The 25,723-nt window shown below is 26.0% G+C and overlaps 1 protein-coding gene across 2 annotated transcripts in view; it reads right to left on the bottom strand.

The window, feature by feature from the left end:
• The window catches only part of LOC107449919 (protocadherin Fat 4-like Cad96Ca), a 116,311-nt gene extending 99,542 nt beyond the window's left edge, over positions 1-16,769 (bottom strand). Inside the window, exon 1 of one of the 2 annotated variants that reach the window (XM_016065607.3) lies at positions 16,263-16,769. The gene's annotated coding sequence lies outside the window, so the exon portion shown is untranslated. The remainder of the gene's footprint in view (positions 1-16,262) is intronic. The other variant, XM_016065600.3, reaches the window with a different exon arrangement.
• Between the last annotated feature and the right edge of the window lie 8,954 nt (positions 16,770-25,723).

Genomic DNA, 25,723 nt, shown 5'->3' on the forward strand with positions numbered 1-25,723 from the left:
GAATCATATGAAAGTTTTCTGGGAGCTGTTTTTCTTCACGATAAGAAATCTCTAAAGTTTTTCAAAAGAAATTTAAAATTAATTTTCAATTTTATTATTTCTGTGAATAATTGGTTACACAAATACGCCAAAAAAATTTAAATAAAATTACCGTCTGTATGGTAATGACGTTTCAGGTAAAAATCATGATTCTGGTAATAAAAACCAAAATATACGGCATTTAAAACATTTATTCGGTAAATTTACCGTTCATATGGTAACGGTTTACTGGAAATTCTGTTTTTTTTTTTTTTTTTTTTTTTTTTTATTTTTTTTTTTTANAAATATATTTTTTGTCTTTTTTTTTTTTTTTTTTCAAAATTATAGTTTTTATTATCACACATATAATAAAAAAAAGAAAACTGCAAAGTGAGTTAAACCAAATAAATGGTGCTTATGCCTTTTTCTAAGGCATCTTGAAAAAATTGCCTTATTTTATTATATATTATAAAGCTTTATTTTCTTGTTAATTTTACCAAAAGCATTTTAAAAGCAATTCGTCAAAAAATACCGATATTTGGTTGTATCCATAGAGCTAAAAACACAGTAAATTCTACCATATTCAGGTAGTTTTGGACATATATTTTTCTCAATATAAATCCACTAAGTTGATACTTGTTGAAAAAATAGAAGAATATCTTTCATATATTTTAAATAACGCCCATCATGCATGTACAACGTCACTAATTTTGTCACTCCTTTAAAACACAATAACATAAAAAAAAAAAGATTGTAAAGACTACCCATTTTATTCTTATCTAATTAAGTGGCAAAGTGACAAAAACTCATTAAGTAAAGCGATTTATGGCATTAAAACAAGTAAAACGTGCCTTTTTCCTCACCATCACATATTATAAAACCATATTTTATTGTTAATTTTGACTAAATCATTTTAAAGGAGATTTGGTAAAAATTATGACACTTTTTTGGTTTTCCCATAAAGCCAGAAATTTTACCATATTCTGGTAGTTTTAACCATTTTTTTTCCTCAGTGTAGATTTACAAAGAAAATACTAGCTGAAAAAATAGGAAAATGCCTTTAGTGTATTTTAAATAAAATGTATCATGTATTTAACAGCGTCGTTGGTTTAGCCACTCTTTAAAACACGAAAGCATTTAAAATAAAGATAGAAATGACTACCCACTTTACTCCTATATAATTAAGTGACAAAAACTCATTGAGGAAAACGGTTTATGACAATAGAACAAGTAAAAACGTGCTTTCCTCCTCTGAATAACTCGACCTTACAGGTGGGTTTAATGTTTCAAATCGCAAAATAGCCATGATTCCATTTTGGGAGACATTTAGTGTCATGTTTCTTAAGGATTAATCGAACAATAGAAGTTTATAAATATCACTATTTTAAAGATTCAAATGCATTTATAAAACATCAATGGAGAATACATTGAAATCATCGGGCTGTTCGCAACGTAAGTGACATAAGTAGGCAACAAAAGTGACAATATTAGAGCTGGGTGATGTATCGAGAAATATAGATGTTTTTTAGCATCACGATAATAATATTTTGGAACAAATTATCACGATATATAGTGAATAATATGTTTCATGATAAGTATTGAATATACAGTAATTATTGTCAATGATAATACCACGGTTATCGAGTATTATTGTGATATATGGAATATACCATGATCATTATAATATATGGTTTTGCCGCGTAAGTAATGTAAGTTAAAAAAGTGTAGTTAAACTAGAAAAATTGTGATACATAATGACAATCGCTACTAAAAATTTAGTTTTGTCTAGCACTATTCATTACTTCTGTGAATTAACTTTAATTATCATTGTTGGATATATCATTTTCACGATATATCGTGAATAATATATATTATGATAAGTATCGAACATCTAATAACTATTGATAATCATAATATTACAGTTATCGAGTGTGATTACAATCTATCTAATATACCGTGATCATTATAGAATACGATATTACCGTATAAGTATTGTAGGTTAGTTAACCTAGAAAAATTTTCCCACATATTACTATTAGAAACATTTAGTATCGTCTAGCACATAACATCTTTTATTGAGCTTGATTATCATTTCAATAAAATGACGGTTTATGAAATTTAAAATTACAAAGATGAAAATTCGAAATTGTTTCTTTTTAAAACTGTATAACAGAATCTGTCAGTCTTAAAAGATGTTTTTTTATTTAATTTTAAATTAGTTATTTTGAATTACTTGGTATTAAATTAATAGCTATTAAATAAAATAGTATCAAATATAGTATAAATATTTAGTTAAATATATTTTATTTGAGTATATAGATTAAGTATTATTCACTTAAATAAATATTTCTTCAAATATATACTTATTTTGATATCTCTCCATTCAAAAATCTATGTATTTCGATATGTTTAGTTGAATAAGGCATTTTCCTTAATGCGAATATGCATGTTGATCTTTACACGATTAAATGTAAATATTAATTTGAATATGTATTTAATTTGAATTTATTAAAATGCATTTCAAGGGAACTTAAAAGGGAAACGAAATCAACTATTTGAAGGGATAAGATAAATAAAATTTAAATGGAAGCAATAAATTAATCGCAATTAAATAACTTAATGTCAAGTATAGCATCGAAGTTTATTTAAGAATATTTTACTTGAAATTTATTTATTCAAATATACATTTATTCTAATATATATTTATTTTAATTACTCTTCCTTTAAAAATCTATTTACTTCGATGTTGATTTGAATACGCATTTATTTTAATGCATACACAGTTAAAAATTTTAACACAATTAAAAATATATATTAATTTGAATCTGCATTCAATTTTAGATTATTAAAATGCATTTCAAGAAATGCTTAACAGTTAATAAAAATGAGCTACTCTAACGATGCAAGACATAAAAATTTTAATTTTTTAAATAATTCATAAATTAGCAGCATATAGACCTACCATTTACAACCAAAAAATAATTAAAAAAATAAAACAGAATAAAGCGGATAAAGGAGAAAAAATAACAAATTTTACAGCAAGAGTTTATTAAATAAAAAATTCTTTAAAAAATTATTTTAAAGCTATGTATAAGGCAAAGAAAAAAACGTTAAGTTGCTAGACTATTTGTAAAAGATTAGTCATTAGTAAGAACTATTCGACTATAATTTTCTACACTTATAATTGAATGATGTCAATTATAATCGAAGACATTACTTAAATATGTAGTAATTATTTATATATTATAAGAGCAGTAATTACTTCTACAACTTAAGTGTCTACACTTGAACTAGTAAACAATCCGATCTTATAACTACATTAACTAAGTTACTCTAAACTCATAATTCAACGACTACATTAATCTCAACTTATAAATTAACAAACCATATTAATCTAAAATTATAAGTTAACGAACTTAAACTTAAATCTAAACTATTTATACTAATCTGAACTTATATCTAAACTTTTTACTAAATTAACTCTACTAATATAAACATTACTTGTATGTGTCGTAATTACTTATGTATAAGCGTAGTAATTACTTATAACTTAAACGTCTACACTTGAACTGATGATTAATCCGAAATTGTATCCACATTAATTATAATCTAAACTCATAACTCAACGTACGATATTCATTTCAACTTTTAAATTAACAAACCATATTAATCTAAAATTATAATTTAACCAACTAAACCAACTATAACCTAAACTTACATCTAAACTAGTTATACTGATCTGAACTTATAGCTAAACTTTTAATTAAATTAACTTTACTAATATAAACTTTTAACTAAAGTTGGGACTGAACTGAAGATTTAGACTAATAACTAAACTTACAATATCAATCTAAACTTACAATAAAGTTATAACTAAGCTTAACTTGTAAATACGGAATCCTGAAAGAAATGTATTCAGTTTTTCAGTAAGTTTTTACTACATTTAAAACGGGGTATATTTTTTGTATTAATTATACATAAATTTCTACATTGTTTTGAATTAATTTAATATGTCTACATCGCTTGCTTCTAGATCACACAGGGTAAGAAGTATTTGTTGAAATTTCTGAGAATAATAAGGTTGAAAAAAGATGGAATGACTGTTTACGAGTGTTTGAATTAAAATAACAGGAGTATAGTACTGAAAAAAGAATATACACAATAAGTTTATTCTCAAACATTAATCTTACATTTTGGTATTACCTTTTACCTTTAAAAAACATTTAAGACAAGCAATTGAAAGTTAAAACAATATTTGATGTAAGACAATGAATCCGACAGTATATTGCCTCAATTAACTTGATCTGTTTAAGTTCCGATCTATTACCACCACAGTACGGTAAAAGTAAACAAAACCCAAAATATCAATCTTGATTGAAAAAATAATTCCGTTTTTTTTACATCAAAGTAGCTTCACCCAAACATGCTATACAAACAGAACGCTTTTGGTTGTCATGGTTACCTTCGTGACTCAATCTGGATTGCACGTATCTGTGTCTGTAGACAAATAAGATTTATAAGTGCATTTTGACTAGCGGTGTTTTGTGACTTGGCGTTCACCAAATGCGAAATACATATTCAACGAAAAAATAATGTTTTTGGACATATACTTTTGCACTTTTTACATCTTTGAGCGAAAAAAGCATGGAAATAATTTTATTTTACAATAGTGTATGAGACTTTAACGATAGCTAAATATTAATTACTTAAAAATTAATTCTCAAACGTATTATAACCTATTTTTCAAAAGTATATCATAAGTTGTTGTTTTTTAATATGTTTCGTATTAAATTTCTAAACGCGTATAAATATAATATTGAAAACATGTAATTTCGTTGGCGTAATGAAACGTGCAATAAAAATCTGAACAAAACTTTCGAAAAACTTTTTTGAAATAGCCGATTAATTTAATTTAAAAGATATTTCATAAGTATTTTAAAATATTAATCAATTATTTTGTTTTGTTTTTTTTTTATAAATCGCCAATTAATCTTGATAATTCGACAACGCGTAATTAAAATTGATATAAATTAAGTTTAGATTAGTTGTATCGAAAAAACTGTTTTGCAGGGAACATTTAACTAATAAATATTTTTGGAGACATACTTTTTCAGTTTTTACATCGTTTAAAGAAAAATGCATAAAAAAAATTTTTTTTACAATAGTGCACACAATTTTTTTTTAATTTAACGATATCTAAACGTTAATTGATAAAAAATCAATCCTTAAGAAAGAGAGAACCTATTTTGTCAATAGTATATCATAAGTTTTTTTTATTTATTTTCTTCTATAAAAAATTTCCTAGCGCATATAAATATAATATTGAGAACATGTGATTTCATTAGTGTAACAAAACGTGTAATAAATATCCAAGCAAAACTTTTTAAAAAATATTCCACAGTTAGCTGATTAATTTGGCTAAAAAAATATTTGATAAAGACTTTGAAAATGTAACCAATTATTTTTTTTTTATAAATTTTCAATTAATCAATAAGGCAAAAGGTAATTGAAATTGATGTAAATAATTTTCGACAAAAATTAAAATAAGAAATAGTGCCATTAGTTTCAGTTTATATTTCGGATTTAACGATATAAAAGCATCAATGGATGAAAAATCGATTATTTGAAAAAGGTAAAACCTATTTTATTAATAGTGTAGCATACGCTTTTTTATTATTTATTTATTTATTTCCATTTAACTAAAAACATTCCTTGTAAAATGTCTTAACGTATAAAAACATAACAGTGGAAAAAAGTAATTTCATTTGTGTAATAAAAACCTAAACAAAGCGCTCTAAAAAATCTTCTTCTATTAGCTAATTAATTAAACTTAAAAATCATGTATTAAAATTTTTAAAAAAGCAAAGATTTTGTAGGGTTTTTTTATAAAACCTCAATAAATCTTGATAATTTGTCAGCACGTATCGAATTGAGAAAATAATTTTCAGTTGTTCAGTTGTAAAATGTTTTAATTTAGAAAAAATTAAATAAATTTCAGGAAACGGAAATAGAACATTAATAACTTTCAACATTATTCTTATTTGTTTATGAACATCACCATTTTCCAATTTTAAATGTATCTAAAAGTAATATAATATTTTAGTGATTAGAAATTAACATTTGATTAAGAAACTAACTAGAACACTTAAAAACTTGATTATCTTCTTACTAAGTAACCGTAAATTATAAATTATTTATAGGTCAAATATAGCAATTTATTTTTTCATTGGCATAAAGAATGTTTTAATTTAGAAAAACTTAAATAAATTTCACTCAGCGAAAATAGAACATTAATAACTTTCAACATTATTCTTATTTTTTATAAACAATTACATTTTCCAATTTTAAACGTATCTTAAAATATTATCATATTTCAAAGATTAAATATGAACTTCTTTCAGTCATTAGAAATTAGCATTTAATTAAGAATTTAACTAGAACACTTAAAATCTGGGTTGTCTTCTAACTAAGTAAACGTAAATTATAAACTATTTATCGGTCAATGTAATCATATCCCAGGGGAAACTTATAGCTATCGCGTGACCTAAGAGGAGAAACAGAAAGACGATAGGAAATACTACTAGGTTTTATTATTTTTTAATCAAGCGGTTTTTCATTTATGACTTTTTTCTCAGAATGAACGACTTATTTCCGACTATCACGGTATTACGTCACAAATCTTCAAACATGAAGAATACATCTAATGACCCAAGCTATAATTTAAAGTTCATCTTAATGTATAAATATCAGATCAATGGGATTTAATTGATGTAATAAAAAGATCAGTTTGGAGAAATAGTTATATTATGTAAGTACTACTCAATTTAAATTCAAATAAAATATGAACTGATACTTAAATACATAATAATACAATAATACTTAAATACAATAATAATACATTAGTAAAAAAGTTCAGATTAATGAGAGAATGACAGTTCTGAATCTATTTTATCACTAATGAAATTTAGAAAAAATATTTTTATTTAAAATCATCAGGAAACAAATTTTTCTACAAAAAATTTATTACATTATTTATGAAAAAAAAATAAATACTTCAAAACTATTTTATGAATGTCTATCACCAGATTAATAGTAATCGTTTCATAGAAATAATTTTTATCGTGACTCAATTACTTTTTATTAATCCTTTATTATTCGAGAAATACTTTTATATTTTAAATAAAATAATAAATTCGATTATATATTCACTGAAAAAATAATATAGTCAAAACTACCAGAAAATAGCAACATTTACCGTGTTTCTGGCTCAGTAGGAACACCAAAAAAAGCTTTAATTTTACCGAAGGTCTTTGATACCGATTTTGGTAAAATTAACAAGAAAATATGTCCTGATGAAGTAGGATAAAATATGGTAAATGGGGTAAAATTTAAAATTTTTACCATGATGCCAAAATATTAATTTGGCCATGGCATTAAAACCACTTATTTTGCTAAATTTATTTTTCATTTTTTTATTTTTTAATAAATGTGAGATAAAAAAGAACTATAATTTTGAAAACTCAAATTTCCGGTATACCGTTACTATATGAACCAAAACAGTACCAAATTAATGGTTCATGTACCATATATTTTGGTTTTAATAATTACAATTACATTTTTTCAGCAGAAAAGCATTATCTGATGATGATATGATAATTTTGATAGTTTTATGCAAAATTTTTTCTCCGTTTTGAAAGGAATTTTGTATTGTAAAATCAATCAAATAAAATTTAACAATTGTAACTTCAAAATTTATTTAAAAACCTTAATAAATAATAAATATTGCTAGGAGCTGCAGAAAATTATAACTCAGAAATATACAAAATCCAAACAAAAATTATTAAATAAAAGTTTTTGAAAAACATTTTTCCCTAAATTTCAATATTAGCGTAATGATTTCGGTAAGTTAAATTAAAATTATATTTAAAATATCTCTGTGATATCTCAGCTATCCACTATATACGTAGAACTTTTAAAGTTAAGGATATATCAGATTTTTATATCCTAAAATAATAACTCGGAAATACTCATATCTCGGATATTATCATACGTTGTAAAATCATAACTCGAAAAAAACTGTAACTCAGAAATATATAAAATCCAAACAAAAATTACTTGATAAAATTTTTTTAAAAGCATTTTTCCTTAAATTTAAATTGTAATATAACTATATCGGTCAATTAAATTAAAATTCTATATAAACAGTCTCTGTCAATTATTATCTACGTAAAACTTTTAAGGTTAAGGATATATCACATTTTTAAATATCCTTACACAACTTTATCAAGGTAAACTATTTGGAAAAATTATAGTTAGGTGATCAAAAGCTTTAATAAATGAAATAATTCTTTTAACAAAACCTTTTTTCGTAATATTTTTACAATTTAAACTTAATTTATTATTCAAGTTCTAAAAGTAGCTAGGAAAGTAGGTTCCTGATAGGGAAGTAGGATTTTCAAAAAAAATTTGCTGATAAAATCTTTAAAAAAATCCTTTATATATAATAAATTAATAACATCTCTGTTAACAGAAAAATAACACAGATTGCTTCAACATTTTCTATAACTTAATCCAATTGAAATCGTGTTAACTAATTTCAGAAATAGATAAAAGAACATAGAATTATTTTCGTAGAGGAAAGTTATATTTAAAAACTGAAAAAAAACACCCTACAACTTCATAAAACAATTTTGAATAGAAAGGAAAAGCAAAAAATCACATATGATTTTACAAATAAAAAAGAAAAATTTCTTTTTTCCAATAGAAACAATTGATTTGAGAATTTAGAGCAAAATGATGTATGAACAAAGGAAACTGCACCAGCCATAAACGGCAAACCTAACTCCCATGACAAAATTTATTTAACATGACTTTGTAAATATAACATCTGAATTCCGACAATTCCGTGACCATAGAAAACAATACAGTTTCTTTTTACAAAATAAAGAAAATATTGAATAAGCTTTCACCTTTTCAACATACTTTTAAAAATACATCTAGAATGTTTAGTCCAGGGAAGTTCATCCTCGCTTACCCCACTAAAGTTTGTTGGGGTCATCCCACTAAAATTCAAATAATCCCTATACTATTGCAGAAAAGTACTGGAATATATTTCTCTTAAAAAATAAATAGTAATTTTTTTCTGTTCTTTTTTATCACAATGCAAATTTCTTTTACTTTATTCTTAACAATATTTTGTAAAACATCATGTTCAGAAGACAAACTAAACGTTATTTAAAACTAATTGTTTGGCTGATGAACCAGAATAATATTTAAATTTGCTATATGGTGTAATGTTAAACTACATTATTGTATTTCTCAAATTTTATTATATGGTGCTATGGTTCATCTTGAACGAAAGTAAGGTTTAGTGTTCAATTATCCACAAGGTGCTAAGTTGAAGAACATTATCGTACTTCTTAAACTTTATCACATAATGGTAAGGATCAAATTGAAAGAAAATACGTTTCAATTTAATACCCCATTAAGATTGTAGCAAATCTGCACCACAAACGGACTCCAGATACTGTTTATCTGGATTAATTTCGAACCGAGTTTTCTACATCATTTTGAAATTTCAGTTTTTAATAATGACAAAAAGAGATTTTTACTTAGAAATGTAAAACTTAGAAGAATGTAAATGCGGAATAAATTATATTTAAAAAAAATTCAATTAATTGAACTCAGTTAGTTATTATTAATTATTTTAACCCTTACATAAAAAAATAAATTATAAATTTCAGGTTTTAGCACTTTTACATATTGTAGGATATTTTTATTGTGGACATTTCTGGTTAAAATAAATACATAATAAAATATTATTCTGGTTAATAAAACCAAAATGTACGTTATTTGACCCATTCATTTGGTAATTTTTCCGTTCATATGTAACAGTTTACCAAAAATTCTGGTTTTCAAAAGTAAAGTTATTATTATTACCAAACTTATTACCAACATTTAGGAAAAAAAAGTTAATTCGACTGAATAAATGGTTTTTATGCCATGTTCTAAGGTATCATGATAAAATTACTACACTTTACAAAATTTCATCGAATATTATAAAATAATATTTTATTGTTTAATTTTATAAATAAGATTACAAAAGCGCTTCGGTAAAAATTATCGAACTTTTTGGAGTTCCTATAGAGCCATAAACACTGTACATTTTGCCAAGTTTTTGAAATTTTGACCATACTTTTTTTCTCAATATGTATTGGCCATAAAAAACAAAATCCTTTAGACGCAGGTAATAAGATAAAGCTCTCTAAAAGCTTACTTGAAGAGAATTTTTTAGCTTTCATATATTTTTTCATTGTAATTAAAATTTATGACCTACGAAGGTGAATTCAGCTATATTTTTGCATGGACAATCGCCTTGTAAAAGCATATCAACAGAAAAAATCTTAAAAAATTGTCTTTTAAAATATAAATTAGACTATGGGGTTCAGGAGGTAAAAACTTTTTTGGGAAGTAGAAATATTAATAATCATAAATCAATTTCATTTTATAATTACTTCTTAAACTTCATTACATAATATTAAGGTTTAACTTGCATGGGAACATGGTTCAATTTAGCACTTTATGAAGGTTACATCATATTTGCCTCATATTAAGGTTCAAGGTACAGATATTAAGTATTTAGACGGGCGTATTTAGTTTACAGATATTACGGCTCAACGTTGAACCAATTTTTCTGCGTTTCTGAAGTACCTGTGGATGTTTTCTGAGAAGTGGGAGTATTAGTAATCATAAATCAATTTTATTTTTGAAACTGTAATGTTAATTAGAAAAAATATTGAACTTAGTTTACATTAATATTTCAGCAGTTCCCATATGAATTCATTGAGTGGTTTTAGAAACAGTTGCGTTCCTGTTCAGCTAAACTACTAGTTACAACTGCGTTTTTCCTATTTTAATATATTTTTTATTTTGTCTTACTTTATATTATTTTATAACCGTCTTTGAGCAGCCGACCCAATTTTGGGTTTACGACCACTAATGTTCAACTCCGTAGCTTTGAACCCAATCCAGAAGAAAGGAAACTCCTGGATGAGTACCCCCAGAGGTATGATTTGTTACGGGAACATGGAGGACTTTGTGTCCCGACATATTTAGCATGAATCAGATCCCATTTACTACACAGAGAGTCTTCGACCGGCTGGGATCAGACCTTTAACCTCTTGGACATGGGCCCAGTGCCCTGCCAACCAGGCTCTCTCTGCCTTACCTCTAAATGTATGCCCCCCCCAAAAAAAAAAAATTAAAAATTCCGTTCCTGTCACAGGTTATAAATGTTTGTTCTTTTTGTTATTTTGAGGGGGTGAATTAAAAATATTATAAATTGGGGGGGAATACCCCCAGTAGTATAAAATTATTTCACACTTCTAAACTTTAACCCTTCTCCAGAAATGGCAACATTCCCTCCCCCCTTAAAGTTCCCTACAGACTATCCCGGTGCTGTGATAAAACTAGGAAGATATTAATACATGAATGTACTCATTTAATATGGGAAAAGTATTTTTACTGAGCTTACAACGACATTTGGCTACAAGCCAGCTTAAGAATACTCATGTCGTAAAAATAAAGTCAAAGAAAGGTTTTTAACCTTTGTAACATACCGAAAGCATACTCACTAAAAAATTATATTTTATATCGAATAGATAGTCTGAAAAACATGCATTTAAAGTTAAATGACAATCATTTTTATCTGAAACAGACTAAAAATTTGTTTCAAACCAAGTTAAACTAATAAAAATTGTTAAACTAATAAGATAATTAAAGAGAACTTTTAAGAGAGTAAAAATAAGAATAAAATAATTAACACATTATTGAGCAAAGGCTACGCAAAATCATTTACAATGTCAGCAAATGAAATAAAATAATTTTATTTTTTATTTCATTAATTTAAGGAAAACTTTTAAGAAAGTAAAAGTGAGAATAAAATTATCAATATATTAGTGTTATTTATTGTTAGGCAACGACTGCGCAAATTCCTTTACATTGTCAGCAAATGAAGGAAAATAAACTAATTTTTTTACTTGTATTTCCCAAGAAAACTTTTGTGCGAATTTAACTACTAAAATTATCTAATGATCAACTAGATTTTTTTTCGTAATGTTTGAATCAATCAATTTGTTACAACAAATTCATTAAAAACAAAATATAAAGATATTAAAAGATAATTTATACGCATTTTTTCGTGTATGAAACATTTTCTCGAGCAAGATTTTGATTCTTATTATATGTATAAAATATCCATATTATTTTAAAAGTTATTAAATCACAACAGAGCGACTAACACACGAGTAAATATTTCTTATTTATCAATCTTAATCAAGTGTCGCGTCTTTGTCACTGACATTAGCAGTATCTTATATATTTTTTTAAATTCATAATCACTATTTTTCATAAATTGTTACGTATATTTATATTTGCATTGCAACTTGTAATTAAAATAATGTAAAACAAAAATGACGAAATTTACAAGTTTTTACCATTTAAAATAATGATTATTATCTGACTTTTTAAAATAGCCTTTATTTTTAAACAAAGCTTCCAGCTACCTCCATTTTCATTAACGGATTTTCCAATTTAATGTCTTCTCGCCATGTCTACTAGGAATTGTAAAGAAAAAGTGTAATAAATATGGTTTTATGACCGTGCTGTTTCGTAGTAAGTGTAAAATTTGGTAATTCTTTCATGATACCTTAAGACATGACGTAAAAACCACTTATTCGGTTATAATTACCTTTCAGTTTTTTTTTCTTTTTATGAAATATGAGATGATAAGATCTATGACTTTAAAAATTATATTTTTCTGTAAACCCTTTCCTTACGAATGAAAAAATTGCCAAATGAATGTTTTAAATGCTTCATTATTATCAGAATTATAGCTTTTTTTTTTTTTTTTTACCAGAAATGTCATCAACGAATGAGTACGACAACTTTGCCAGAATATTTTTTCTCCGAGTAGAATACATGTTCAATAATTGTAGAAAGACAACTGTTTTATTACGTTGAAACAAATATCTGTGGTGTAAAAAATTAGGCATAAATTAGGTAGAAATGGATCGGAATGAGGTAGTTGTAGTTGTTGTAGTTCATTTACGTCGCTCTAGAGCTGTACAATGGGCTTTTGGCGACGATCTAGGAAACATCCCTGAGGATGATCCAAGGACATGCCATCGCAGTTTTGATCCTCTGCAGAGGGGACGGCACCCTTGCTTCGGTAGCCCGACGACCTGCACGCGAAGTCGAGCACTTTACGGTAGAACAGTTTAACGAGGACCAATACTGCACACCCTCGGTCCCTACGCAGACTAATCCAAGTGGTCACCCACCCGCACACTGACCGCAGCCAATGATGCTTGACTTCGGTGATCTGCTGGGAACCGTGTCTTAACGATCAGTCCTCTGCGGGACTCGGAATTACGTTTGAAATAATTAAGAGAAAGGCTACCCTCTACATAAAAACTTAAATAAGAAATAAATATTTTAAAAATAAATTTTTTACTCAAGCAATAATCTAAAAGAAGGTTACTAAATTCATAAAACTCAGTTGTGAAATTTAAATTTATTAAAATTAAGTGGATATTTAATGCGATGAACTAGATGCTATACTGATTAAGTATACAGAGAGGATTCATGGATTTTAAGAGATTTGTGAAATGAGGCATGACAGTGGCAACATAGTTAGTATTGAGCACAAGCTGTCTTTACTTCTTACATAAGCTGATACCTAATTTTAATCGGGATGGGCTTCAATCCGCTACTAAGGATCGAACTCAAGTTCTTTGCTATTGCAGCTCAGTATCTTTCACCACTGAGCATTTACGACTAAAATCTTATACCTCAAAATCAAAGCTTTGAATCTAAACTTCAAAAGCACCTTCTATTTAAACTCAAGGAATATCATTTCTGAATATCATGTTTTACCATTAATAAATGTTGGACTTATTTCAAAAGTTTAACTCTTGACGACATCTAAAATTGAGATTTAAAACAAAATAATCAAAAGCCATCATAACAACTAGGTTAGTTTCTTCCCTGAAAGTACTTTAAAGGAACCTAAAGTTAATAGCGAACATATAACGAAACAACACAATAAAATTTCCATTTTGTATGTTATTTTTCCATTGTCGAATCTTATTAGTATCTTACAGAAAATTCAGGCCTTTGAAAGTTGTTTTTCCTCCCGATGTACACAAAACTAATTTCTCTACAACTTGTTTTTCCGGCATGGATTCTCAATTTTATAGACCGCTATTAACGTATTATTTACTATCGCTTAAATTTATGTTTACACAATTATGTAGAAAATTTAAACTAATATTTTTTCAATTTAATAAAAATTTCTAGCTTTGAAAGGTTTTTTTTTTCACCTTCTACTGTTTTTAAGCGTTTTGTGTACTTTAAGCAAAACTTAACCTCTAGATACAGTTTTTTCCCCGAACGATTCTTAACACCGTTGGCGATGCCAAACAGATTCATTTTAAAATTTTAACCGTTGTCCATTAAATATTCAGCTCTACTATGAAAATTTTGAACTCAATAAGCATCTGTTTTTTCCTTTGTTGACTTTTAAGTGTATTCTACAATAAACTTAACTTTTATAATTTTTATTCTTCTTAAACGATTCTTAACGTCCTCTTGAAAAAAAAATTTATGATTTCCAAGAAAAGTATATATCTAAGAGAAAATCTAAGAAGCAAAAATATAAAAATAAGATGAAAACAGATGTTCTGATACTATAAACAGTACATACTAAAACAGAAATGATTTAAATTTTTACAAATAGGGTTACTCTTGTAGCATTAAAAAAACTGCCTATTTGTCAACTTTCACGCTAAAAATTAAATCCTTAACACAGAGAACTCAGCATGTACACACCATTAAATTGTCTTTTTAGAAGAATATGATTTATTAAAATGGATGCCATTTAAAATCCCGTTCATTTGTGATAAAACGTGGTAATGAATGTATGATTTTTAAATTATACAAATTAGAGTGTCAGGACTGAGTTTTATAATATATTAAAACTGTTTTTATTGATGCCATTATATCTTGCTAACTTATCCACAAAATATATTTAGAGACAATGTCTACAAGGTCACCATGAAAGTGTCATACTAGAGCCTAATATTTTATATTTACTTTTTGGAAATCCCATACTGCCCCACTTATTTTTTAAATGCAGAATACTGTTGTTTTATGTAAATACATAAAAATCTTCGTGCAAAATAATAATAAGCCACATTTTCAAACTGTTCCAAAGAGCGTTTTTGCCAAAAAACGCCTCGACTTCCATATTAACAGTAAGATATTTCTTTGTATTAAGCTCTTATTTACTTATAATCGCAAAAACCTGTAAAGTATATAATAATTCTTAGGAACAGATAGATGAAGTGTGGCTTATTACTATATTGTCCCAAGCCCTACATATTATAAAACTAAGGAAGATGTCAAACTTTGAATCAAAAGAAAAATCAACTTTTAGCTATCGATTGCTTAAAAACAAGGGTTCAAAGCCCCTTTTATGAAGTAAAATTATATTACAAATGATATTAAGGTCATTTGGAAAACAAATTTCAATTTATGTCAAGAGGCAATTAAATCTTTTGGCAATCAATTCTAATGGCAATTGAATCTTGTTAAAAATAAGTAAAATTTTATTAATATGAAAATAATATAAAAATGAAAAAAATTATACAAGCCATTATGATTGTAGATAATTTTAAAAATTAATATTATATAATAATATTTTAAGAAAGAATTACCACCTTTGCTTCAGAGAACATCTTATAAAAAATAGTTTTTTTAATTAGAAAAATTAGCTGTTAAATATTGTCTCAGTTGAAATTTAAATCCCCATATACAACTAAATTATATTTGTGGAATATATAAGTTATTGTTAATCCTACATTAAAGGAAGAAATCTTGATGATTTTTTTTAACTTACAACTTTACACAATTTTTTAAAAATAACCGTTATTTGTTTTTGCTATTATTTATAATTAGTTAAAACGTTTATTGTCATCCAGAAATCAGTCTAGAATATAATTTTTATAACTGTTATTACGTATTATAAAAAGAATAAAATGTAATTAAAAGGAACGTTAATGGTAATGTAATATAATTTAGTATACAATTTTCAGCTATAGAGAAAATTATTTAAAACTTAAAATTGTTAAAATGTGACATAATAATTTAGATATTATCGAAACTTAAAAATAGGAAGTACTTACCAAATAGTTATCCGTTTACATTAGAACCACAAAATCTTCTTAAAAAAGAACATTAAAAAATATCTCATTCAAACACAGACAACTGTCAATCAAAATTAACACAATTCAGTTGAAAAAATCCTTGTTCATTAATTCATTTTCGAACACAAAACGATAACAACACTCTAAAGCATCGCCAAACTGACAAAAATTAAAACGCCGACACAAGAAAAAAAAATCACTTTTTTAAACTGAACGAAAATATAGAGCACAGTAGTTTCCAATATTTTTCTTTTGTTTTTGTTATTCTTCTTCCAACTAAACTAGACTGAATTTCTCCCTACACCTGAATGAGATTCTCAAACTCTTCTGAAAGGTGAGTTCGTTTGAAGCGGAAGTCCCTACTCTTCTCAGCACCTGGCGGCGTTTTGTGACGTCATAGTAAGCACAAGTAGCACCATCTGCTGGTCTTTCTTTTTTCCCGGCATAAACAGCTTCTAAGCAGGTAAACTTTCGCCCTGCTTCTGTAAGGTGGTTTACAAGTTTATTGGAAAGTCATCTTTATTTGACTATTTGTTTTTCATTTTTTTGAAGCTATATAGAGAAGAAACACCTCCATTTTTTTTCTATATTTGTAATCGATAAATATTAATTGCAATAATTTAATTCAATTTTACTAATTAATTATATCCTAATTTTTATTAATCTGTAAACACTGAAAAGAAACGTATAGTCAAAACTACCAGAATATGATAAAATTTACCGTGCCAGCTTACTTACCGTACAAGTTTATTGGAAAGTCATCTTTATTTGACTACTTGTTTTTTATTTATTTACTTTTTTTTTATTTTGAAGCTATACAGAGAAGAAACACCTCTATGTTGTTGGGTTTTTTTTTAAATTTGTAATCGATAAATATTAATTGCAACAGTTTAATTCAATTTTAATAATTAATTATATCCTAACTTTTATTAATCTGTTAACACTGAGAAGAAAAGTATGGTCTTCTCAGTGTTAGCAGATTAATATTTCTTTCTTTCTTTTATAACTTCTCTATGAGAATATGATAAAATTTGACGTGCTAGTTTACTTACCGTACAAGTTTATTTTAAATTCATCTTTATTTGACTACTTTTTTTTTTGAAGCTCTTTAGAGAAGAAACACCTCTATGTTTTTTTTAAATGAGTAATCGATAAATATTAATTGCAGTAATTTATTTCAATTTTATTAATTAATTACATCCTAATTTTTATTAATCTGTCAGCACTGAGAAGAAAAGTATGATCAAAACTACCAGAATATGATAAAATTTACCGTGATAGTTTACTTACCGTACAAGTTTATTGAAATTAATCTTTATTTCACTACTTGTTTTTTATTTTTTATTTTGATGCTATATAGAGAAGAAACACCTCTATGTTTTGTTTTTTTTAATTTGCAATCGATAAATATTAATTGCGATAACTTTTTTCAATTTTTTTAATTAATTATATCCCAATTTTTATTAATCTGTTAACACTGAGAAGATAAGTATGGTCAAAACTACCAGAATATGATAAAATTTACCGCGCTTGTTTACTTACCGTACAACTTTACTGGAAAGTCATCTTTATTTGACTACTTGTTTTTTATTTATTTTTTTTATTTGGAAGCTATATAGAGAAGAAACACCCCCATGTTTTTTTTTTTTTTTAATTCGGGATCGATAAATATTAATTGCAATAGTTTTATTCAATTTTATTAATTAATTAAATCCTAATTTTTACTAATCTGTTAACACTGAGAAGAAAAGTATGGTCAAAACTACCAGATTTTGATAAAATATACCGGGCTTGTTTACTTAGCGTACAAGTTTATTGGAAAGTCATCTTTATTTGACTACTTGTTTTTCATTTTCTTTTCTTTCTTTTTTTTTGATGCTATATAGAGAAGAAACACCTATATGTTATTGGATTTTTTAAATTTGTAATCGATAAATATTAATTGCAATAATTTAATTCAATTTTATTAATTAATTATATCGCAATTTTTATTAATCTGTTAACACTACGAAGAAAAGTATGGTCAAAACTACCAGAATATGATAACATTTACCGTGATAGTTTACTTACCCTGCAAGTTTGTTGGAAAATCATCTTTATTTGACAACTTGTTTTTCGTTTATTTATTTTTTTATTTTGATGCTATATAGAGAAAAAACACCTGTATGCTGTTTGTTTTTTTTAATTTGTGATCAATAAATATTAATTGTAATAACTTTATTCAATTTTATTAATTAATTATATCCTAACATTAATTAATCTGTTAACACTGAGAAGAAATGTATAGTCAAAACTACCAGAATATGATAAAATTTACCGTGCTAGCTTACTTACCGTACAAATTTATTGGAAAGTCATCTTTATTTGACTACTAGTTTTTTATTTATTATTTTTATTTTGAAGCTATATGGAGAAGAAACACCTCTATGTTTTTTTTTTTTCAAATTTGTAATCGATTAAATTTGATTACATTAAATCGATTAAATTCAAATTTGAAATCGAATATTAGTTGTAATAATTTTATTCAATTTTATTAATTACTTATATCCTATTTTTTATTAATCTGAAAGAACTGAGAAGAAAAGTATAGTCAAAACAACCAGAATATGATAAAATTTACCGCGCTTGTTTACTTACCGTACAAGTTTATTGGAAAGTCATCTTTATTTGACTATTTGTTTTTATTTATTTTTTTATTTTTAAGCTATATAGAGAAGAAACACTGCTGTGCTTGTTTTAAATTTGTAAACGATAAATATCAATTGCAACAATTTAAATCAAATTTATTCATTAATTATGTCATCTTTTTTAATCTGTAAAACTTATAAACTGAGAAGAAAAGTATGATTAAAACTACCAGAATAAGCTAAAATTTACCGTGCTTCTGGCTGTACGGAAACAACAAAAACTCGGTAATTTTCTCCAAAGCACTTGGGGATGATATTAATAGAATTAGCAATAAAATATGGTTTTATAATAAGTGATACAATTTGATAGATGTGGTAAAATTTAGTAATTTCATCATGATACTTTAGAGCATGGAATCAAAACTCTTTATTCGGTTAAATTTTTTTTTTCAATTTTGTATTTTTTTCTATCTGCATGGTAATCAGAACTATAATTTTGAAAACCATAATCTCCTGTAAACCGTCATCATATGCAGAGAAAGATCAGTTAATAAATTATTCAAATACCATATGTTTTGGTTTTATTAAACAGAATAAGGATGTTTTTTTAACCAGAAATGACTACTTGTTTTTATTAAATTATTTATTTTTAAGCTATATAGAGAAGAAACACTGCTGTGCTTATTTTAAATTTGTAAACGATAAATATCAATTGCAACAATTTAAATCAATCTAATCTACTATCATAATTTTATCGTTATTAGTATCGTAGTTTTACCAGAATTTTTTTCTTCGTGTAGAAGTTACTATTTTTTCCCAGTTATTAATGGCATAGAAGATTTCATTTCGAATACTGACAATAGTATTTTTCATTTCAAATACTAACAATTTCGAATAGTATTTTATTTGAGGTACTTCTGTACTACTATTAGACACTGTTGTAAACCAGCAGTTAAGCTGCTCCAATTGGGGCTGCTTTATAGAAATGTTCTAGAAAATTTAACTACATCTCAGATTTGTGAGCTTTTACAAATATTAAACATTAAAGTCTGTATTAAATATGTGGTTTGAGCTTTGAAAGGCAGTTCATAGAAAAACCGCAGTATTTCTTTTAAAAAAAATAACATTGTTAAATTCCTAGGAAAGAAAATTTTGACTCTCAAAGAATCAATTATAATTTATAGAAGTGAAACAACTCATATTTTCATAATTTTATATCAAAGCTTTTTTTTCAAAATTAAGAAAATGTTTTTTTCTTTATGTATTTTTCAGATTTATTTCTAAATTTTACTTCTTAAAATAGTGTATCGTTACGAAATTGAAATTTATATGCCAAATGAATAAATCTAACACACTGTAAGAAATTCCCGATCAAATTGCTAAAAAAAGTACCAGTACTCAGGGACCAGTATTTTTTACCGTAACATCTATTTTTATCGTAAATGTGTGCAAAACAAAAATCTGGTACACTGTAATTTTTAGAGTGATATTTACAGTAAAATCACGAAATCAGTGTAACAAAATAAAAATTGCTTTGAAAATAATAGTATAAATTTACCGTAGTACAAATTTACTGTATTACCATAAAATTTTGAGTGAAAAAGTCTGATATATCGTAATTTTTATAGTAATATTTTCATGAACGTCATTAACCCACTGTAATTAAATAGATAAAAATTACGTAATTAAATAGTATGAATTTACTCTATTAACATAAAATTTCGAATGAGAAGAGACTGATATTCCGTAATTTATATAGTAATATTTTCATGAACGTCATTAACCCTTTGTAATTAAATAGATAAAAATTGCGTAATTAAATAGTATGAATTTACTCTATTACCATAAAATTTCGAGTGAGAAGAGACTGATATTCCGTAATTTTTATAGTAATATTTTCATGAACGTCATTAACCCACTGTAATTAAATAGATAAAAATTACGTAATTAAATAGTATAAATTTACTCTGTTTCCATAAAATTTTGAGTGAAAAAAGACTGATATACCGTAATTTTTATAGTAATATTTTCAGAAACGTCATTAACCCTTTGTAATTAAATAGATAAAAATTGCGTGATTAAATAGTATAAATTTACTCTATTACCATAAAATTTTGAGGGAAAAGAGACTGATATACCGTAATTTTTATAGTAATATTTTTATAGTAATATTTTCAGGAACGTCATTAACCCTTTGTTATTAAATAGATAAAAATTACGTAATTAAATAGTATAAATTTACTCTATTACCATAAAATTTTAAGTGAAAAAAGACTGATATACCGTAATTTTTATAGTAATATTTTCAAAAACGTCATTAACCCACTGTAATTAAATAGATAAAAATTACAACATAAAACTTTGAGGTAAAATCAGATTTTACTGGTGCAGCACTCAAATAGAAATTTATTTTTTTCAGAAATTTAATCCGAAATTTTTGATAGTTTATTTGCATTCATTGACTTTTATTTTCTCGGTATCCTACTTTTTTAATCGATATTTTATTTTATCAATTCTTTCAAGCAAAAATGAAAATAACCTTAGCTAGTTTTAAAAACATATCACAGATCATTGGGCTCTTTGAATTTCAAAAACACTTCCCATAACATTGATGTTAAACATGAATCATCAAACAGGAATGGTATTTCGGAATCACTTAAAATGTTTTTTGAGAGTTCTTTATTATTAGGAGCATTTCATAAAACTTTTCGCGGTATTATACTTTCTCCCCCCAATGTGCCCCCAGCCCCCAAATTTGGGCCTCTCATGCACGACTGAATTGCAGGGCACGATGCATCTGAACAATGGATATCAGTGAAGTGTCGAAACTTAGTTTCTGATTTTTTATGTGCAAAACTTTGTAGAGATCATCCCAATGAATTCGAAAATGTTGTTTTCTTCTCCATCGTACCAATTACTTTTACTTTTTTTTGTTTTTCATTCGTACAAAAAAAATTTGTTGTTTATAATTGAACAATCAGGAAGAAAAGGTTTTAGTTCATTTTAGAATAAATTTTCCAATGAAGCAAAATTATTTTCAACAGTTTTAAAATTTATATGAAGCTAGTTTAGGTGTAGAGAACATGAAGGTATTAAGCAGTACGCTTTTTTCTGAAACGCCAACTATTAAAACACAACTTAAATTATTATTTTATTAATTATATAATTAATTATATTTCATAAGTTAATACATTTAACAGTGCAGTGGAAGAAAAAAATTACATATTAGTGATTCCGATCTCGCTAACATCAAAAACATTTTATTCGCATCAAATAAAATTTGATGCTCACAGCGTTAGCTATGTTTTGTACAAGAAATTATTGAGGAAGAAAAAAGTTTTGCTTTTTGATAAACATTACAAAAAAATATGTTGTTTGTAATTGAACAATCAGGAAAAAAGGTTTTTAGTTTATTTTAGAATAAAATTTAAAATGAAGCAAGATTATTTTCAAAAGTCTTAAAATTTATATGAAGCTAGTTTAGGTGTAGAGAACATGAAGGTATTAAGCAGTATGCTTTTTTTTAAAAAAATTCCAACTATTATGACGCAAATTAAATTATTAATTATATTAATTGGATAATTAATTACATTTCATAAGTTAATATATTTAACAGTACAGTAGAAGAAAAAAATTTCAAATTAGTGATTCCGATCTAGCTAGCATCAAAAACATTTTGTTCACATCAAATAAAATTTCGATGCTCACAGCGTTAGCTATGTTTTGTACAAGAAATTATTGAGGAAGAAAAAACTTTTGCTTTTTGTCAAACATTTTTATCGTAAGATTTTACTATTTTCTCTTCGATATACCTTTATCTTACTATATGAATTAAAGAAATTAACTCCTCTCAAACATAAGTTTAACAGACAATAAATTATAAAATAAAATACATTTAGAATTCGAATTTAATTGGGTAAAGAATTTGTTAGTTAAAAAAAATACTTAACTATCTATGTTTTTCAACAGCATTAATAAAATTTCTATATTATAAGAGTTTATTCTTCAATAAAAGGGATAATATTAATAAGAAAAGAAATCTTTACCTCTAGGTATTTTATATAAAAGCAACAAACCAATACAAAATAAAGCTATTTCTATAAAATAATATTTGCACAAAAATTTTCTCTCATTCAAAGGGGAAATTCTTTTTCAAAAAATGTTCAAAAATTTTTTCTCATTCAAAGGGGATATTCCTTTTTAAAAAAATTTTCACAAATTTTCTCTCATTCAAAAGGGATATTCTTTTTTCAAAAAATGTTCAAAAATGGGGACATCTTTTCGTAATCCATTCCATTCTAATCCTTCATGAAAAATTTAGTATAAAAATTTTCTAAGGTTTTAATTTGTAAAAAAAAATTTTTTTTCATCATTCCTTTTCCTTTTTCGTATTCGCTGATAGTTTGATTTAGATATAAGAACGACAAAGAATTAAAAAAAAATCCCAGTAGAGACAAATGTATTAGTGAAACTAAAAAAATTTAAAATGTTCTTACAGTGTGTTATTTCAATAAAACACGTTTTTTCTTCTATTATATTTGGTCTGCATCGTATTCTCGTCATTTATTCGCCATCCTCACGTTTTTAAGGAAAAAATTGCTGAAAAAATTACTCTGGTATACTTCTCAAAACCAGTTAAGACGATAAAAATTAGCAATTCAGCAGAATTGCAATTTCATAAATAATGATTCAACAGATTTTAATTCAAATATAAAGTAATATAATTCCCCACATAAATATGTATTATTCCAGTACTTGAATATGGGCCAAACTCCCTACTAATCAGACTATCCTGACCCCTATATTGTTGTACAATGTTTAATCACTTGGTATTTTATATTATCAACTTAAAAAAATAACATTATACACATTAGAAATAGCAATTGTATATAAAAGTTTTTCTTCAATACGCCATGAGAATCATTAATCTTCAATTGTCCAGCTCAACCTATGTTGAAAAAAACGACACAAGGAAATAAGCATAATTTTACTTTTTATGAATAAATTTCATTATATTTTGCCAAATGCAACTGATGTAAACGCTAAGGAAAGAAAAAAAAGTTAAACGTGAATCAGGTGGCTTTTTTCTTCAGTTGTATATTGTCATTAATAATAATGTCAATACTGTCATTAATAATAAAGTCAGACTTTTTATTGGTGACAACATTATGAATAGTCAACGGAGTTAATGTTCAAGATAGATTTAGCTCATAGCTTCTAAATTTAAGACGGTGCCGTTTTGGCACAAATTCATCTTTTGTTATTTTGAAAGACGCTCGACATGTGTCTCATAATCTTCCTATTTAAAAGTCTTCTGATGGCACTATTTTTAAAACCAATATTTCTTTTTTTCCTACCACGATTCCATAGCTTGGAAATCATTGTTCTACAACCTGGCTTAAGTGCCCTCTATCCTCGCCGTCTTAGATTTGAAAATAATTTTTTTCATTTAGTATTCTTTCTAATTTTTACATTTATAAGCTTATAGTAAATTGATGCTACCGCGATTACTTTTAATAAAGTGACAAATAAAAAAACCAGCTTTATGAAAATGGACAAAATTGCGCTCGTTCTTATTTTATTTTATTATTTTTTTGGTACAAAACTGTAAACAATTAAAATGAGCAGATAATTTTAAAAAGTTCATGTAATTATGCAAAGAGTGAAAAAAAATGTAAACTCCTTAAATAACTTTTGATCGAATTATTGGATCTTATACAACTTTAATAGTTTGAAAGGTAGATCTTAGATACGCTAATCAGTGCAAATAATATTAAAGCTAACGAAATTAGACCTCAAAACATGATTTTTCTAAATAAACTTTTTTTTCGATGGATTTAGAGTTTGAACCTTAAAAGTGGGATAAAGAATAGCTGCAATATGAAAAATATACATCTAATAGTTCATCCAAGAAACAGTGGCAGAATTGATATTAACTAATTAATTTTATTTCTTGAGCCTTTCGGCATATATTTGAAAATATTTAGGAAAATAAATTAATGTTTATACACGAAAAAGACACATTGTGACTATGTTGAGAAATAGAGAACAGCAATGTCATTCAGATAGATATAAGTAGGAAAAAAATTGCTGAATCTTTACGAGATTTTTTTTTCTGTTTGCTGTAAAACTGATGTTATTTTCCGAATTGTCATCGTATTTTTGATATTTTACCTTTACACCCAATGCCCTTTATGGTTCAGTTTGCTCAAACAATTAACAACTTTTAATTTTCTTGAACCAAACTTGGTACTTAAATTATTTGAAATAAGTATCTCTAAACAATGATAATTTTATTTGTAGTAATTTGTAATAATCATTATTATCATTTGTTGTAATATTGTAATATTATCATAATCACTACTAACTTGTGTCTGGTTGATTAAGCTAGCATCTGTTTGATAAACAGTCTGATTGACAAAAACTTCGAAAATATTGCCTTAGAAATCTATTATTTGTCAAAAAAATTAAGTCATAGTTACTATTAAAAAATCACAGTGATTCATTCAACTTACATTTTACACTGTTAAAAATTTCTCGGAAAACATTTTTAAATAGCAATTTATTTAATTGCTATTTTACCATATTCAAACAGAGCAATTAAATAACCATGAATAAAATTAGATTCAAGTTTTCAACTACGAGATTTTTCTTTTGAAATTATTCTTTCTTTCAATTTTGGGTGACAGCTTTAAGAAAAATAATAAATAAATTAGAGTCGCTGTGGCTCAGGGGACAGAGTGTTCGCCTCTCAATGAAGTGCCCCATGTTTGAATTCCAGCAGTGACTGGTCGATACGAATTCTGCTCCCGA

This window comes from Parasteatoda tepidariorum, chromosome X2, assembly GCF_043381705.1.
Source record: "Parasteatoda tepidariorum isolate YZ-2023 chromosome X2, CAS_Ptep_4.0, whole genome shotgun sequence".
Lineage (NCBI taxonomy): Eukaryota > Metazoa > Arthropoda > Arachnida > Araneae > Theridiidae > Parasteatoda > Parasteatoda tepidariorum.